Source organism: Chrysemys picta, chromosome 8, assembly GCF_011386835.1.
Source record: "Chrysemys picta bellii isolate R12L10 chromosome 8, ASM1138683v2, whole genome shotgun sequence".
NCBI classification, from domain to species: Eukaryota; Metazoa; Chordata; order Testudines; family Emydidae; genus Chrysemys; species Chrysemys picta.
This window is the reverse complement of record NC_088798.1, coordinates 41,911,622-41,931,314: the sequence shown is the minus strand read 5'-3', so window position 1 is coordinate 41,931,314 and position 19,693 is coordinate 41,911,622.

Below are 19,693 nucleotides of genomic sequence, written 5' to 3'. Positions count from 1 at the left end.
ACAGCAGGGACAGTGGGATTACATTTTCCAACATTGATGGAGCCTAAATTGATCAGCTGAGCCTGTATAAAGAAACATGCCATCCATCAGGAATTTATATTTGTAGCTTTCATATCTCCTTTCACCTGCTTACCGAGAGATGCTTTTACTAGAGAGCTGAAGATGGAAAACTATGGGAGTTTTCACTACAGACTCAGAATGCTCATTCTGTGATTCTTACTATTGATTATTGCTTAATGGTTTCACATCAGGATACCACAGAATAAGGAAAATACTTGGAGCATGTTTAGTAATGATTTAAAATTGCTTGGAGTGCTGCATGTATTAGGATAAAGAATGAAGTGGAAGGAAAAAAATAGGAATAAAATTTTAGGAAGTAGAATGAGAAAATGTGGAGGCACTACTAAATGCTTACTGACCAGCTAAATAGGTACACAAAAGTTAATAGTCTGGTAAAAAGTATGCACTAGAGAGAGGTAAAAATCTGAAGAATTCAGTTATGTTCAACTATTTTTGCTGGCTTTTGGATAATCTGCACCATACTGGGACATATTGATTTATGAACTAATTAGTTGTACACAACAAAAATATTTATAGAAAATGTTTCTCTCAACCAGCCCCCAAACCACCCAAATACAAGGAAAATGGTCTTTGTGTCTTAGAAAATTAAATTTAATATATATTTATGAGGCCATTCAAAATGTAGAGTCCTTCACTACCAAGTTTCTAGTAAGCAGAAACATCCATGTATCAAAACCTAATTGTGTCAGAAACCAAGGCATTTGGGAATAAATTTAATTCTACAGCTGCAAAAGACATTGTATATTAATTTATAAGCTTATTATAGAAATGATTATATAAGCGCTAATAAATCCAACAAAAAAATCAAAGTGGCAAATAATATATAGTCATCTTCTTTCTTTTGCAAGAAATATGGAGCATTTACTATTTTTCTAAAGAACAAAAACAATCTGCATTACTTTGGCTCTTATCCCATTTCTGAGTGGATGCCGTAACTGTGGATTACCCCCCAGCCTTAGATTCAAGAGTAGGATGGGAACCAGCAAAAGAAGAATAGAATCACATATATGAAGTACTCCGAGCCTCTTGTGGTATGTATCATGAGACTCCACGCGTTACAGGCAAAGATGACGTTATGGAAAGTGTAATGTAAAATGGATTTGGAGTAAGCTTATTTGAAGTATTTTTTTTGGCTGGAAAATGCTTGTAGATGTTTGATTTTGGACTTACAAAAATTTGGTGAAGCAGGAAGCACTGTGCCCAGTAGTTAGGGGAAGGGACTGGGTGTCAAGACATGTGTGTTCTTCTCCTGATACTCTTAGTGAGTCAGGGAGGGAATGTCTACGCTGCCCGCCAATCCAGCAGGGGTCAATTTATCGTGTCTAGTCTAGCCACGATAAATCAACCCCCGAGCGCTCTCCCGTAGACTCCTGTACTCCACCACCACGAGAGGCGCAGGCGGAGTCGACTGGGGAGCGGCAGCAGTCGACTCACCACAGTGAAGACACCGCGGTGAGTAGGTCTAAGTATGTCGACTTCAGCTACATTATTCACATAGCTGAAGTTGCGTAACTTAGATCGACCCCTCCTCCCCCAGTGTAGACCAGGCCTAAGTGACTGGGTAAGTCACTTAACCTCTCATTGCTTCACTTTCCCCATCTGTGAACTGACGACACTCAGTAATGTTTGTGAGGTGCTCAGACAATGATTAACGCTGTGGAAATTATTCACCAGTAAATTTTTCCTGGTTTAGTCACCACTTTATCATACCCTACCCAACAATTGCAGAGATTATTATGGCTCTGCCTACCACAAGAAGGGAGGCAAAAGATCTCTGTCAAGGCAAGTACGTAAACACCGATACACCCACTTCTTTTCTAGTTGAAGACGTCTAGAGCAAAATAATGAGGGCATAAAAATATTCGGAGACAGGGAGGCAAGAGGGATGTAGGATGGGATTAGAGAGGACAAGAACAAATATAATTACCCATGCATATTTTCTGTTGTACCCTCTTCTCCTATCCTACTGAGCAACAGCAATTAGCGACAGCAGATGTTGCAAGAAATGAAACAAAGGAGTCAAGGTAACCATTCAGTGGTGCTTGGTGCAGCTACTGGCCAATAAATGGCTGCAGCTAAAGACAGGTCTAATTGGTATTGCCAAATGTGAGGGTGCGAATAACTGACCAGGTAGCTATCTCACAAGTTTTTCCCTATGAATCCACATGGAAATCTCACCTGCAATTTAGAGGGTTGAACCAACAATCTATAAAGAGCTTTGGCGCAAACAACTCAAACAGGCTAGAGATGCTGGGTCAGTCACATCAGAGTCTGACTTGACAGCTGACCTGCAAACTGCAGTTGCTGAGCAGGATCATAGTCGGGGTAACATGTTAGGAGCACAGTTCCCCCTCCTTTGCTAAAAGCAGAGTGAGAGTTTTCCTCCTCCTCCTTTCCCTAGACTTGAAGGTCTCTCCAGGTATGTCTACACTATGGGATTAATCTGAATTTACAGAATTTGAATTTTAGAAACAGATTGTATAAAGTCAAATGTATGCGGCCACACTAAGCACATTAATTCGGCAGTGTGCGTCCATGTACCGGGGCTAGCGTCGATTTCCAGAGTGTTGCACTGTGGGTAGCTAGCCCATAGTTCCCGCAGTCTCCGCCGCCCATTGGAATTCTGGGTTGAGATCCCAATGCCTGATGGGGCCAAAAACATTGTTGCGGGTGGTTCTGGGTACATCCTCCCCCTCTCTCCAGGGAAGCAACGTCAGACAACCGTTTCGCGCCTTTTTCCTGGGTGAACACTGCAGACGCCATACCATGGCAAGCATGGAGCCTGCTCAGCTCAAGACAGCAGTCATGAACATTGCAAATGCCTCGCACGTTATCGTGCAGTTTATGCTGAACCAGAATCTGCAAAACCAGGCGGCGAGGAGTAGGCTACGGCAGCGCGGCGGCGAGAGTGATGAGGACATGGACATGGAATTCTATCAAACCACACGCCCCGGCGCTTTGGAGATCATGCTGTTAATGGGGCAGGTTATAGCCGTGGAACGCCGATTCTGGGCCCAGGTGGGACCGCATAGTGTTGCAGGTGTGGGACGATTCCCAGTGGCTGCGAAACTTTTGCATGCGTAAGGGCACTTTCATGGAACTTTGTGACTTGTTTTCCCCTGCCCTGAAGCGCCGGAATACCAAGATGAGAGCAGCTCTCACAGTTGAGAAGCGAGTGGCGATAGCCCTGGGGAAGCTTGCAACGTCAGACAGCTACCGGTCAGTTGGGAATCAATTTGGAGTGGGCAAATCTACTGTGGGGGCTGCTGTGATGCAAGTAGCCAAAGCAATCGCTGAGCTGCTGCTACGAAAGGTAGTGATTCTGGGAAATGTGCAGGTCATAGTGGATGGCTTTGCTGCAATGGGATTCCCTAACTGTGGTGGGGCGATAGATGGAACCCATATCCCTATCTTGGCACCGGAGCACCAGGGTACCCAGTACATAAACCACAAGGGGTACTTTTCAATGGTGCTGCAAGCACTTGTGGATCACAAGGGATGTTTCACCAACATCAACATGGGCTGGCCGGGAAGGGTTCATGACGCTCGCATCTTCAGGAACACTACTCTGTTTAAACGGCTGCAGCAAGGGACTTACTTCCTGGACCAGAAAATAACCGTTGGGGATGTTGAAATGCCTATAGTTATCCTTGGGGACACAGCCTACCCCTTAATGCCATGGCTCATGAAGCCATACACAGGCACCCTGGACAGGAGTCAGGAGCTGTTCAACTACAGGCTGAGCAAGTGCAGAATGGTGATAGAATGTGCATTTGGACGTTTAAAAGGTCGCTGACACTCGTTACTGACTCGGTCAGACCTCAGCCAAACCAATATCCACATTGTTATTGCTGCTTGCTGTGTGCTCCACAATCTCTGTGAGAGTAAGGGGGAGACTTTTATGGCTGGGTGGGAGGCTGAGGCAAATCGCCTTGCTGCTGATTATGTGCAGCCAGACACCAGGGCGATTAGAAGATCACACCAGGAAGCGCTGCGCATCAGAGATGCTTTGAAAACTAGTTTCATGTCTGGCCAAGCTACGGTGTGAAAGTTCTGTTTGTTGAAAACCTGCCCCCTTGATTGACTCATTCCCTGTAAGCAAACCACCCTCCTCCCTTAAATCACAGCTTGCTTTTAAAGGAAATAAAGTCACTATCGTTTAAAAGTCATGTATTCTTTATTAATTGATTATAAACATAGGGAGAGAACTGACAAGGTAGCCCGGGTGGGGTTTGGGAGGAGGATAGGAGGGAAGTAAAATTCAATATAATGACAGCCTTTTGGTTGGGCTGTCCACTGGGGTGGACTGGGAGGGTGCACGGAGCTTCGCGTCCCCCCCCCGTGTTCTTACACGTCTGGGTGAGGAGGCTATGGAACATGGTGAGGGGGAGGGAGGTTATACAGCGGCTGCAGCGGCACTCTGTGATCCTGCTGCCGTTCCTGAAGCTCCACCAGATGCCGGAGCATGTCTGTTTGATCACGCAACAGCCCCAGCGTTGCAGCCTGCCACCTCTCATCTCGAGCATCCCTCATGACCTCGCGTTCACTGGCATCTTTCCTGTACTTAGATACCGTGTCCTTCCACTCATTCAAATGAGCTCTTTCATTGCGGGTGCATTCCATTATTTCCGAGAACATCTCGTCTCACGTCCTCTTTCTCTGTCGCCTTATCTGAGGTAGCCTTCGGGACAGAGGAGGGAGGCTTGAAAAATTTGCAGCTGCTGGAGGGATGGAAAAAAGGAGAGAAGTTTTTAAAGAGATACATTTTACAGAACAATGCTTATACTCTTTCATGGTGAACAACACTATTCACATTACATAGCACATGTGATTTCAGTACAAGGTCGCATTTTCCACCTTAATATTGAGTGCCTGTGGCTTTGGTGTTAGAGATCACAGATGCAGGTCTGGGCAACAGAATTCAGCTTGCATGCGGCCATGGTAAGCCATTGTCTTTCAGCTTCTGCGCCCTCCTTTCCCACATACCAAGCAAAGCCCGTTGACTGCTGTGGTTTTCCTGTTAACCTTCAGCAGCAGAAAACAAACTAACCCCCCCCCAATCCAATTCTCTGGGATGATCGCTGTACCCCCTCCCCCCCACCGCGTGGCTGGTATCAGGGAAGATCCCTGCTAGCCAAAGGCAAAAAGCTCAGCGCTAATTCGCCGCCCCCCACCCCCCCGCGCTTGGCTAACTGCAGGGAAGGATTTCTTTTCAGCCACAGGCAAACAGCCCAGTAGGAATGGCCAGCTCTGTCCCCTTAATTAAATTCCCGTATTTCAACCAGGTTACCATGAGCGATATCACTCTCCTGAGGATTACACAGCGAGATAAAGACGGATGTTGCTTGAATGCTAGCAAACACCGGGACCATACGCTGCCAGGCTTTGTCATGCAATGATACCAGATTACTTGCTACTAGCATGGCATGGTCAAGTGTCATTCCATGGAGGACGGAATAAGGCTGCACTGCCCAGAAACCTTCTGCAAAGGCTTTTGGAGTACCTCCAGGAGAGCTTCACGGAGATGTCCCTGGAGGATTTCCGCTCCATCCCCAGACACGTTAACAGACTTTTCCAGTAGCTGTACTGGCTGCGAATGCATCCCAAGTCCTCAGGGCAAATTAATCATTAAACGCTTGCTTTTAAACCATGTTTTATATTTTAAAAGGTAAACTCACCTGAGGTCCCTTCCATGGGGTCATGGTCTTGGGTACTGGCTTGGGAGGGTACTTGAGTCAGGCTGAGAAAAAGATCCTGGCTGTTGGGGAGAATGCTCTCCTGTGCTAGGCAAAGAGGAAATAAAATTCAAATGTTCGCGGGGCTTTTCCTGTCTACCTGGCTAGTGCATCCGAGTTCAGATTGCACCATTGTGACCGCTCTGGACAGCACTGTGGGATAGCTCCTGGAGGTCAATACCATTGAATTGCGGGCACACTAACCCTAATTCGAAATGACAATATCGATTTCGGCGCTACTCCGCTCGTCGGGGAGTAGTACAGAAATCGATTTTAAGAGCCCTTTATTTTGAAATAAATGGCTTCGTTGTGTGGATGGGTGCAGGGTTAATTCGATTTAACGCTGCTAAATTCAAATTAAGCTCATAGTGTAGACCAGGCCTCCTATACTAGAGCTCCTCCTGCTTTTGCCTCTTTTTACTAGCTTTCATTGACTTCAATAGGGCCAGGATGTCACCCTGCGTGTGGCTTACAAACACATGAACTGACAGTAGTTACTGGTATTTGTGAATATAAATGTTATGCTGTGCAGCCCTATGTATATTTCCAGCTACTGCTGCTCAGATCTTGTATTTTTATAGCTATTTTAATGTTTTTATGCTTTCTTCATTGCTTATTTTAAAAGCAGCTCATGAAATAAACCTGGATCTATACCAGCCTAATGTAATTCTGACTCATCTAATTAGAACAATCATTTAGGATGATCTTTCTATTTCTACTCAGTTGTGTCAGTTAACAAGGTATTTTTGTGTTATCTACAGAATCTCAAAGAACTTGCCCACTCCAATTTTGTTTTGAGTTTAAAAAACCCCTTTGAATTGTTAACTAGTTCATATTTGCTAAACTGTAGTTATGAAGAAGACAATCACAGAACCAGGCATCAGGAGATCTAAATTCTATAAATGGTTCTGCCTCAGACTTTGAGCAACTTAGCCCTTCTGTACCACAGTTTTTGCAAACTATAAAATGGGGATTAATATTCTTTACCCTTATATGGGACCACACATTTGTGTTGGGCAATTTTAGGCATTAATATTTGAAGTTTTTGAGATGTTCCAAAGTACTGTCTAGCCCCTGATGAACAAACCTCAAATTAGGACATTTTCTGTTTACTTTTTTGCTTCTGTATCTTATTTTACTTTCTTGTTATGAACACTATCTCGTGGGATAAGAACTTGCTGATTGCAACTGTATTTTTAATTTATCCTTGGATGGAAGATGCTATAGATGTGCAAAACATTTTTTAGCTCTTTTTTGGTTCCTTAGAAATGTAGTGATAAATCAAGTCTGTATGTTTCTGTGAAATGTACAAACTCTAGTTTTTGACATTTTGTGCACATGAATCTCTTAAAACCCAAATTATTTAATGGGAAGATTAGCTGCCATGCAGTGGTTTATCTGAAATTCCAGAGCTCACTCATTCTGTTTCATACATCTCCAATTTTTAAATGAAAAGTAACACTAATGCATGGATCTCTCATTTATACTATAGCAGCTTCAGTATTTTCCCATGCTAGAATTTGGTGTCCATCAAGGAAAGCTTGTCAGCCATGTGAGAGGAGGTGAACATCTACAAAAGTAGATGGAGGTAACTTTAAAACAATTGCAGAATGGTAAAAAGCGCAAGGGAATATTTATATTTCTGTCTTCAGAACACCAAGTTTCCAAAACTAAGTGCATGAATGTAACCTGTCTGTAGACCAATTTGTTACTACTGTAGATCTAGCTATGGCTCATGACACTTGCATTACCTAATATAATTCCCATTAAACCAATTTAATTCAAATTATCTTAGAAAATAGGTAAGAGAGAGAGGGATATTTACCCATTAGTGATATGATGAACCGCTTTACCTACAGTCACTTGGCAAACCATGAAAGTCAAATAAAGGAGATTCCTGAATGATCCCAGTGGAGGAATGATATTCATAAAAATGGTTCATAGCTGCTCTTCTAGACCGTTAGTTAATGTAGTGCAGAGGGATACATCTGGAGGACAATAATGCTAATAATGGAAACATTATTGCAAATCTTTTAACGGAAAAAATGGACATTTAGTAAAATAATCCCCATTTCAAATTCTGCACAAGACTATGAACATACTTTTGGGGATTTTGTTGGGAACTGCCTGGTTGGGGAGTTCTTTTCTTTCCTTTACTCCTTGTTTAGAGAGCAGGATTCACCTCACTTCTGATACCATGTAGTGTGAGGATGCAAACACAGAGAGCCATGCTTTAAGCAGTAATTAGAGAACTCCATAACCAGGAAATTCCTATATTTGTTAAGCTCCCTGCTGCAACACATTCTGGTCTTCTCTGGTAACTGTGGAGGATCAGGAACTCTTTACCCACTCTACACACACACTAGAATACATTCAGGGTGAAATCCCAGCCCCACTGAAGTCAGTGGCAAAACTGCCATTGACTTTAATGAACAAGGATTTCACTGTCCATTTTCAACCATCCCACAACAGCTACAGAGTCAAATGAGGTTTTGCCATCATCGTGGGTATCCTTGAACAGCAGGTAGAAAATGTAGAGTGTGATGCTGAAGCCTTCAAAATTGATGCAAAAATTCTTTGTCATTAATAGCGACATGTTTCCGTTACAATTTATACTATATTGGTTAGAGCTATGATATGACATAAAACCCTAACCATGCCTAACATGCACCACCATTCAGACCCACATCTTTCACACAGGCCAGCATGGGGTTCCAAGAGAAATATCCCTTCTTTACTAAGACAACAGCAGGACATAAAAATGAATGTGTCCATAAGATTTCCCCTGCCCCATCCTCCAAAGAGGCTGTGTGGATTTACAGGCTCTGGGTTATATCCTGGGCTGTCTCACACCAGTACTCCTTATTTCTCACAGTGGCTCACAACAGGAGTCCAACCAAGATCAGACTCCTGAGAGAGGCTTTTCCTTCTTAAGGAGCAATGCAAACAGTGAGTATCTGCAGTCATGCAAGGCAGCCTTTTCAAAACAAGGTAGCTTTTCTTATTGACCTGGAATACAGCATTGGAGAATCCTTAGGCTAGAATGGGAAAGGTAAACTTAAGACAGAGTCCATATTGGTGTCAGAGTAGCAGCCGTGTTAGTCTGTATCCGCAAAAAGAACAGGAGTACTTGTGGCACCTTGGAGACTAACAAATTTATTTGAGCATAAGCTTTCGTGGACTACAGCCCACTTCTTCGGATGCATATAGAGTGGAACATATATTGAGGAGATATATATACACACACATACAGAGAGCATGAACAGGTGGGAGTTGTTTTACCAACTCTGAGAGGCCAATTAAGTAAGAGGAAAAAAACTTTTGAAGTGATAATCAAGCTAGCCCAGTACAGACAGTTTGATAAAAAGTGTGAGAATACTTACAAGGGGAGATAGATTCAATGTTTGTAATGGCTCAGCCATTCCCAGTCCTTGTTCAATCCTGAGTTGATTGTATCTAGTTTGCATATCAATTCCAGTTCAGCAGAAATTGTAGGAGGTGACTTCTGGGTACAGATTGACAGAGCCAGACAAGTACCCAGAAGTCACCTCCTACAAGACAGGCCCAACAAAGAAAATAACAGAACACCACTAGCTGTCACCTTCAGCCCCCAACTAAAACCTCTCCAGCGCATCATCAGAGATCTACAACCTATCCTGAAAGATGATCCTTTACTCTCACAGATCTTGGGAGACAGACCTGTCCTCGCTTACAGACAACCCCCCAACCTAAAGCAAATACTCACCAGCAACCACACATCACTGAACAAAAACACTGACCCAGGAACCTATCCTTGTAACAAAGCCCGATGCCAACTCTGTCCACATATCTATTCAAGTGACATCATCATAGGACCTAATAACATCAGCCATACCATCAGGGGCTCGTTCACCTGCACATCTACCAATGTGATATATGCCATCATGTGCCAGCAATGCCCCACTGCCAGGTACATTGGCCAAACCGGACAGTCTCTACGCAAAAGAATTAATGGACACAAATCTGACATCAGGAATCATAATACTCAAAAACCAGTGGGAGAACACTTTAACCTGTCTGGCCATTCAATGACAGACCTGCGGGTGGCTATCTTACAACAGAAAAACTTCAAAAACAGACTCCGAGATACTGCTGAGCTGGAATTGATATGCAAACTAGATACAATCAACTCAGGATTGAATAAGGACTGGGAATGGCTGAGCCATTACAAACATTGAATCTATCTCCCCTTATAAGTATTCTCACACTTTTTATCAAACTGTACAGGGCTAGCTTGATTATCACTTCAAAAGTTTTTTTCCTCTTACTTAATTGGCCTCTCAGAGTTGGTAAGACAACTCCCACCTGTTCATGCTATCTGTATGTGTGTGTATATATATCTCCTCAATATATGTTCCACTCTATATGCATCCGAAGAAGTGGGCTGTAGTCCACGAAAGCTTATGCTCTAATAAATTTGTTAGTCTCTAAGGTGCCACAAGTACTCCTGTTCTTTTTCCATATTGGTGGAGGCCCTGGCACAAGATCTGTGCTGTTTTCAGATCCCAGTTGGCTTTCCTAATCCCTCTGTCCCTGCTCTGTCTGCATCACCAACCTTAACATCCAGTCACAAGATACATCTTGTCTTTTTTCTCTGGCTAGGGAATTTTTGCTCTGCTTCCCTGCAGAGAGGTGAGGGGGAAATTAACCTTTTTCTGGGAGTAAATGTGTGGTGGTTGAGGCTTCCATTGACTCTGTAAGGTCTTCCATTCAAACGTGTTGATTCCAGCCCAGACAGACCTAGTAGAAGTATGTCTCAAATGCTAGCCCTGATCTCTCCATCTCCCAGGGAGAAAATTAATTCTCTCCCCCTCCCCCACCAACTCCCGACTCCAATGAGCATTAATGCGAAGTGGATAGGTACAGAGTCATACAGATATTTTTATGAACTATTACAGAAAATCCCCACATTTGTCACATCAGTATTGATTTTTCATCCCATTGGTGGTGATAACAGAAGTCATGGGAGTACAGTGATCAATTTTTCTCGATTAACTATTGACATTCACGATGCTTATGATATATACATCTATTTGAAATGTTAACTGCATAGTGAATTATAGAGCAGAGTTAGCAATCATATTTATAAATTTCAGCATAAACTTTAATGGATTTCCTGAGCACAATAAGATTGTGTGTTTGATGCTAGGAATATATCATGAGTTTATGACTGACAGTATATCTGGACCTCTCCAGTTAAAACAAATGTAGTTGCTTATTTACCTTTTGCTAGTACAATTTAGCTTAAGAATAGTGAATCTATTAAATTCTCCCTAGAATCTGCAAAGAAGGACTCAAATAGTTAGTTAAAACTAGATTTACAAGGTCAAGAGTCTGTAACCCAAAAATTGGTGCAAATCATAAAGCCCCCAAAGGAAGATTTGAAGGACTATAGTAATAAGATCAGAGAACTGGGACGAGATCACAAGAAATGGAAATCAGACAAACAACTCTTGGACTTCTAAATTCCTCCTCCCTGAAGGTCAAATGTAGAAATGCAAATTGAAATCCAGGCTGAAGAAGATGATCTTACTGAGAAGAAAACTGAAGGCCAATAAAAGAAAATTAACCCCCAGAATAATAACCAGCTTCCATCTACAGGTTAAAGATCAAAAACTGGCCCAGGTCCAATCAGAAATCTAACATTTAAAGGCTTTAGTGGAATCCAAAATGAAAGAATTCAAGCACAGGAAGAACAGATAAGAAAACTAGACTATATTTTAGGGAATTCCAAGACTCAGATATTGGAAAGAAAAAGGGGGAAAAAATGGGCTGCTCCTGTGTGAAGTGTGTGCTAGGAAAAAGGAATGAGCAAGGACAATACAGAATGATCTAAGGAGTCCAAGGAATTACCAGTTTCAGTGCTTGTCATGTTAGGTGTTATCATGTAGTGAAGAGACACCACATTGTCTTGTGTGATTGGACATGACATGAGGAAGACAATAGGGACAAGGGAATAAATCTATCTGAAAAGAGTACATGTCCTCAAGCACATCCACAGCCAGTCCAAATACATACATGTTCATGTGCACATGTGATAAATGAAGGGGAGGGAATAGCCAGGGCCGGCTCTGGCTTTTTTGCTGCCCCAGGCAAAAAAGCCTCCGGCCGCCATCTCTCCCCCCCCCCCCCCCGCCCAGCGCGGCAGGGGAGGGCGGCCGGAGCCCCGGGGGGAGGGCGGCGAGCCCTGGCCGTGGCCCCGCTCTCCCCGGAGCTGGAGCACCGCGCCGCCCCCCTCCAGGTGCCGCCCCAAGCACAAGCTTGGTGGGCTGGTGCCTGGAGCCGGCCCTGGGAGTAGCTCCCTTTTATGGACACTCATCCAGCCAGTAGCTATAAAATCCCTCTTAGTAGCTGTTCTCTAATTGCTCTACCTGTAAAGGATTAAAAAGTCTCACTGCTCTGCCTAGGTAAAAGGAAGTGAGTGGGCACCTGGCCAAAAGAGCCAAGGGAAGGCTAGAATTTCTAAAAATTGAAACAAGACTCCCCTTTTATCTGTCTGTCGTTCTCTGGGGAGAGGCAGACAGGACTGCAACTATGCGGTAAGAAGCTTGGGGCCAGGTATGAAAAATCATTGGTCTCATACCTAGAAGCTCCTCATTTGAAACCCCAGATATGTAAGTAGGTCAGGAAATGTCTAGGAAGACGCGATTAGGCTTCTCCTTTTTTTATTTCTTTATGGCTTGTGGACTCCTCTGTGCTAACCCCAGGTGCTTTTGTTTTGCTTGTAACCTTTAAGCTGGACCTCAAGAAACTATTCTTGATGCTTAATCATTGTAGTTGCTCTTTTTAAATCTAGCAATAGCCTGAGTTCCCAGATGTATTTTCTTCCTCTTGTTTTTTAATAAAATTTACCTTTTTAAAAAAAAAAACAGAATTGGATTTTGTGTCCTAAGAGGTTTGTGCACAAGTTGTTTAATTAGCTGGTGGCAACAGCTGGTTTCCTTTGTTTTTCTTTCTCTGCTCTTCCCCGGATGGGGATGAAAGGGCTTGAGGGTACCCCACAGGAAGGAATTCCCAAGTGTGCCTTCCTGGGTTCCCAAAGGGGTTTTGCAGTTGGGTGGTGGCAGCATCTACCAATCCAAGGTCTGAGAAAAGCTGTAGCCTTGGGAGTTTAATACAAGCCTGGAGTGGTATGTATTTTTAGAGTCTTTGCAGGCCCCAAACTTCTGCACTCAAAGTGCCAGAGTGTGGAAACAGCATTGACCGCATATTTCATTCATGCAGCATTTGTACCTAGTTAGGGACAGCCCTTGTGTTTCCAACAATTCTCCTCACTATGGGCTATGAGGGGCCTGAACAGTTTCCCCCAGAATCAGGCTAGGGAAATAGAAACTGGGGCAGGGTCTCCCTTTTCCCCTGCCTGGAGGGAGAGCCTAGAAGCAGCAGGCTCTCTCTCTCTCTCTTTTTCCCTCTGTCCCCTTGGAGGGGAGGGGGAACCTGAAGAGGTAGAGATCTTGCAGTATAAAAATCTAGAGGACGATACAGCCAAAGGCAGAATTTTTTCTTTCATTTTCCAGTGTCAGCATTTCCCCCCCACCATTTATAGCTCACTAATTAAAGAATACTAAAAGTGACATCCAAGGAAAATTCTAGGACTTGGGTAACAAAATGGAAGTAAAAATTTAGTATTAGCATAATTAGGTATTGCAAAATATTGGCCTATTTTGCCAGCAATTATTGAACGCTAATAAAATATCTCCTAATCTTAAATGGTGCCACTCTGTTCAATTTACCATTCTATTACAACTGGTTTTTAGGTGATGGGAGAAAGCAAAGAGGGAATTAATGTATTAATTATATACTGGACTATTTATGTCTAAATCATGCCCAAAAAAATGGAGGAAGCCTTCCTCCTTTTCCCACTGAGGGACCTATTTTTTAAAATGTCGCCCAGAGTCATTGTTATGCCATGTTAGAATGGAAACAATTATATTAATTTATTTTAAAAAGGGTCTCCACTAATAGTAAAGCAGCTACATTTCTTTCAAATAGTATGTCAGGTATGTGCATCCCACAATACAGAAACACTTCATCTACCAAGTTAATCTTGCGTTCCTAAAACTCCTAGTTGCCTTCAATGAGTTTTGAATGCATTGGGTATGCAGGATCAGGCTGTGGGTGTGCAAAGTGCTTATTCACATGCTTAACTTTAAGCATGTGAATAGTCCCATTGATTGCTGAATTGGGGCTTTAATATGAAATCAAATTCTATTTCATGTTTATATGATTTATTAGTATTTATTTTAAACTCACCTTGCAGTAGTGCCTGGAGATCTCCATGGGGCCCTGTACAAACATATAGTAAATGACAGTTCCTGCTTCTCATAACATCCTATTGTATGTTAATGTCACTTTTATCCTGTGCATACACCTACCTACAATTAGGAATGATATATCATTTTTGTAACTAATAGGGTTGTGTGGCTCTTGGGTTAAGACTCTTCAGAGTATGACAGCCAGACTCATTGTGGGTTTTGTTGCACTTTATAAATTATAATAGGACTTTATTTTGATTTGTGTACCAAAATAGTGCAAGTTGCAGATATATCTTTTGGCACACTAAAGTCAAAGTTTTCAAACATGGGTGCCTAAAGAAAGGTACCTAAATTAATATTTAGTAGAGCTGGTAGAAAAATGTTTGAATCCATGAAGGAAATACAGATATTTCAACATTTTTCTTCTTGAATCAGGACAAAACAAAATATTGAAAATTTTCAAGGAATGGAGAGTCCAGAAAAAATTTGATTGGTTGAAAGGTTTTGTTTTGGCTTATTTCAACATTAATCTGTGTCCCCTGAGCTGTCACGGTGACTCATGTCCCCATTCTCCAGTATAGGCTGAATTCTTTGGCCAGATTTAATTTCCCATAATGTGCTGTGGTCATGTGACTCCCATTATGCATTACTGCAATTCACCCAGATGGGAGACTGCAGTGTACCAGGGGAAATGTAGTCCAGTCAGGAAGCCTTGCCCATAGTGGAGAATGGAGGGCATGAGTTACCTGAACAACAGCTCCCATGAGGCACCATGGCAGCTCAGGTGGACTCAAATTAATGTCAAACTGAGCTGAAATGAAAAGTTTTGATTCATTTAAACAAACTCAAATGTTCTGATGTGGTTAACCTGACCCAAAGCAGAATATTTCATTTCAATTTTCCCGACAGGAAATCAAAAAAATTCTGAAAAATCAAAATTTTTCTTTGGAAATTTTGATTTTTGTGGAAACTGCTTTTTCTGTCAAATATTTCATAGTTACTACTCACTTTAATTACAAATGGCACGTTTCCACTGCTGATAACATACTTTATCAATATATTGCAAACATTTGCTGATATAGCATTTTGGAACATGTAGTAAATATTTTAGTTAATCTAATCCACCTAGCACTTATGTTCTGCCCAAGACACACAATTAAGCACTCACTTCATGTCCAACTCTATGCCTTCTTCCAGATGGCCTTCCATGACTTGGAGCACAATGCATGTTCTTGAATCCTTTCTTCAAATGCATTTCTTCATTGAGGGGCCGGTATCCTAGTTCTTTCAAAACATGTATTAGGTAAGCAGAAAACAAATGCAGAGGAGTCTACAAGGCACAATGGTAACCCTTGCTTGTTTCTATTTATTGCATAATATCAGTCTTCTATATTGTTCATTTAGATTGTAAAGCTTTTGAATCTGTGGCCTTGTCATATTTGTCTTAAAAGAGCCTGATGCACATTTGGTTCTATATACATAGTGATGTGATGGCTTTACCACAAGTTGGGTTTTTGTCTCTAGCACACCATAATACAAGCAGTGTGCCTTCCATTTCATTCAGGGAGATGCCACTGCTACAAAATGCTGCAGTACGCTCTCATGTTTTGCACAAGTAATTTCCATTCTCTTGTGCTTTCTAGTACATAGTATTATGAAAGAGATAAATAAACTGATTTATATTTCTAATAGGGCTGTCAAGCGATTTAAAAAATTGCACGGTAAAAAAAAATTGCATGATTTAAAAAAAAATAGAATACCATTTATTTAAATACTTTTGGATGTTTTCTACATTTTCAAATATATTGATTTCAATTACAACACAGAATACAAAGTGTACAGTGCTCACTTTATATTTTTATTACAAATATTAGCACAGGGAAAAAAACAAAAGAAATAGTATTTTCAATTCACCTCGTACAAGTATTGTAGTGCAATCTCTTTATCATGAAAGTTGAACTTAAAAATGTAGAGTTATGTACAAAAAAACCTGCATTCAAAAACAAAACAATGTAAAACTTTAGAGCCTACAAGTCCAATCAGTCCTACTTCTTCTTCAGCCAATCACTCAAACAAGTTTGTTTACATTTGCAGAAGATAATGCTCCTGCTTCTTGTTTACAATGTCACCTGAAAGTGAGAACTGGTATTCACACAGCGTCGCAAGATTTTTACGTGACAGATGCACTAAAAATTCATATGTCCTTTTGTGTTTCAACCACCATTCCAGAGAATATGCATCCATGCTGCTGATGGGATTCTGCTCGATAACGATCCAAAGCAGTGCGGACCGATGCATGTTCATTTTCATCATCTGAGTCAGATGCCACCAGCAGAAGGCTGACTTTTTTTTGGTGGTTTGGGTTCTCTAGTTTCCACACCAGAGTGTTGCTCTTTTAAGACTTCTGAAAGCACGCTTCACACCTCATCCCTCTCAGATTTTAGAAGGCACTTCAGATTCTTAAATCTTGGGTCAAGTGCTGTAGCCATCTTTAGAAATCTCACAATCTTTGCATTTTTGTCAAATTTGCAGTGAAAGTGTTCTTAAAACGAACAACATGTGCTGGGTCATCATCCGAGACTGCTACAACATGAAATATATGGCAGAATGCAAGTAAAACATAGTAGGAGACATACAACAAGGAGTTCAGTCGCAAATTTAATTAACACTTTTTTTTTTTTTTTTAAAGCCATCAGCATGGAAGCGTCTTCTGGAACAATGGCCAAAGCATGAAGAGGCATATGAATCTTTAGTGCATCTGGCACATAAATATCTTGTGACGCCAGCTACACCAGTGCCATGCGAACGTCTGTTCTCACTTTCATGTGACATTGTAATTAAGGTGGAGGGGGCAGCATTATCTCCCATAAATGTAAACAAACTTGTTTCTCTTAGTGATTGGCTGCACAAGAAGTAGGGCTGAGTGGACATGTAGGTTCTAAAGTTTTACATTGTTTTGTTTTTGTAAGTTGTAAGTCTACAGTTGTAAGTTGCACTTTCATGATAGAGATTGCACTACAGTACTTGTATGAGGTGAATTGAAAAATACAATTTCTTTTGTTTATCATTTTTACAGTGCAAATACTTGTAATAAAAAATATAAAGTGACTACTGTCCACTTTGTATTCTGTGTTGTAATCAAAATATAATGATTTGAAAATGTAGAAAAACATCCAAAAATATTTTATAAATTGCAATTGGTATATTTGAGCATTGGCCTGCTAAACCCAGGGTTGTGAGTTCAATCCTTGAGGGGGCCACTTAGGGATCTGGGGCAAAATCAGTACTTGGTCCTGCTAGTGAAGGCAGGGGGCTGGACTTGATGACCTTTCAAGGTCCCTTCCAGTTCTAGGAGATAGGATATCTCCATTATTAAGATAAAAATAAAAAATAAAATTCTATTGTTTAACAGTGCCATTAATCGCGATTAATTTTTTTGAGTTAATCGACTGAGTAACTGCCATTAAGCGACAGCCCTAATTTCTAATCTATATTTAGAACCCAGACAATAAGCCAGATTTTAAGCACTAGACTATGTGATGAGTGCCTTTTTGCATTCATAAATAATTGCACTCACAATTGGGCACCTAAATTAAATTGCTGTACCAAATAGTAGTAGTTAGATCTCTGACTACGTGTTTGCAAGAGAAAACATGAAGGCAGGGCTGAGGCCTGGCTGAAAGTCTGGTCTCACTTATTGGGTGAAAAATATGACTCAAATTATCTCTCACAGGTGAATAAACTCCGTGCACGAATGAGTTGTTAATTCAGTATTTAATAAACCTACAATCCCAATTAGGCTATAACAAATCCACATGGCTTATTCCTGGGGGAATTCTGTGCAGAATTCATGTCCTCAACAGATTTCTTTGCTTCCCTGCAGAAAAATGATTTTCTGACAGGGAAGCGAAGGGAATCTGCAAGAGCAGTCACATACCAGTCCCTAACAGTGCAGGTACATCGTTTCAGGCACCTGGAGCAGCCAGCAGAGAGGTAAATCACTGCGGGACTGGGGACACTTCAGCCAGTAGCTCCTACATTGAGCCAGGATCAGCTTCCAGTCTCGTCTGGGCTGGAGGCAGGAGAGGACGGGACTTCCTCTTCCCCTGCAAGGAGTGGCTGGGGCTGTGTCAGACCCACCCCCGCAGAAACTTCCCCCAGCTGCAGGAAACTCCTCATCCTCCCCTGCTTCCTGCCACCATTGCTCCTCAGCTATGGGGGAAGGGGTTATTGGACAGGGAGTCGCTCCCTGATCCACCCAATCCCCATGAATCCATGCTGCCCATACCCAGACACCCCTGCTGAGTCTCACCCAGTACATCCAGCACTCCCCTACTGAACTTCAACCCCTGTATCTAGAGCCCCCCTGCACCCAGACCCCCTGCCTCCAGACCCCCATCCCTGCATTCAGACCACTGCCCCCTGAGCTTCCTGCACTCAAACCCCCACCCTGATGCCCCATTCCCTGCACCACCCTGAGTCCCCACATCCAGATCCCCAGGCCACTGACCCCCAACTAGCTGTACCCAGACCCCCACCCCAAGAAGCCATACTCCTCCAGCGTCCAGACCCCCCTGCTGAGACCGCCACACCCAGACCCCTCCACTAAGTCCCAACCGCCTTCACGTGGAAGCCCCCACAGTGTCCCACTGCCCCTGCACTTGGAACCCCCCCTCCAATAAGCCTCTGTGCATCCAGATCCCCCCTCACCTAGACTCCCCACTGAGCTGCCTGCACCCAGATTGTCGCACCCAGAATCCTCTCACCCCTCACCTGGATGCCCCCCACACTGAGCCCCTCCACATTTGGATCCTACCTGGTTGAGTGTGCCTGCCCCGAACCTGGTGCAGAGGGGCAGGGCCCCAGGGTTTCTGGGGCAGACCCAGGCCTTGCGCTGTGTCAGGGTTGGGTGCAGCTTCATCACGGAGTCCATGTCTTGGGGGCGGGGAGCTACATGGTGATATCCCATCTTTTTACAGCCAGTGGCTTGTGCTCCCCACTGCCATGCTGGAGCCTCAGAAGTCATTTATTGACAAAACGTGCAGAATTCTTAAATATTGTATGCAGGATTTTTAATTTTTTGGCACAGAATTTTTTATGTTTGGTGCAGAATGCCTTCAGGAGTAATGGGTCTCTGAGGACTTTAAAAAGCTTGCTCCTAAGAGACCAGAGGAGTTAGTGAACAGGAGCCGCTAACAAGGGCATTTTGTGAGGGAGTTTACAGGGGGAGTCATTCCTTAAACTTCTTTAAACTTAAGCTAAAAAAATCCCCTGATAAAAACAAAACAACAAAAAAGGAACCAGCTGCAGGAGTAAAAAGAGAATGCAGGCAGAAGTCCAGCAACAGAGTAGGGGCCACCCAGTTTATTGCACCCAGTGCAGCACGTATGATTACCTGCCCATACGTGTGCATTCAGTGCAAGGAGCTCCTTGCCCTCAGAGATCGTGTACAGGCTTTGGGGACCAGGGTGGGTGAGCTGGAGTGGCTAAGGGAGACAGAGAGGTACATAGATGAGACTTCCCAGGACACAGTAGAATGGTCCCACCCCCAGTCTGACAGCCTCTGTGCTGTTGAGGAGGATG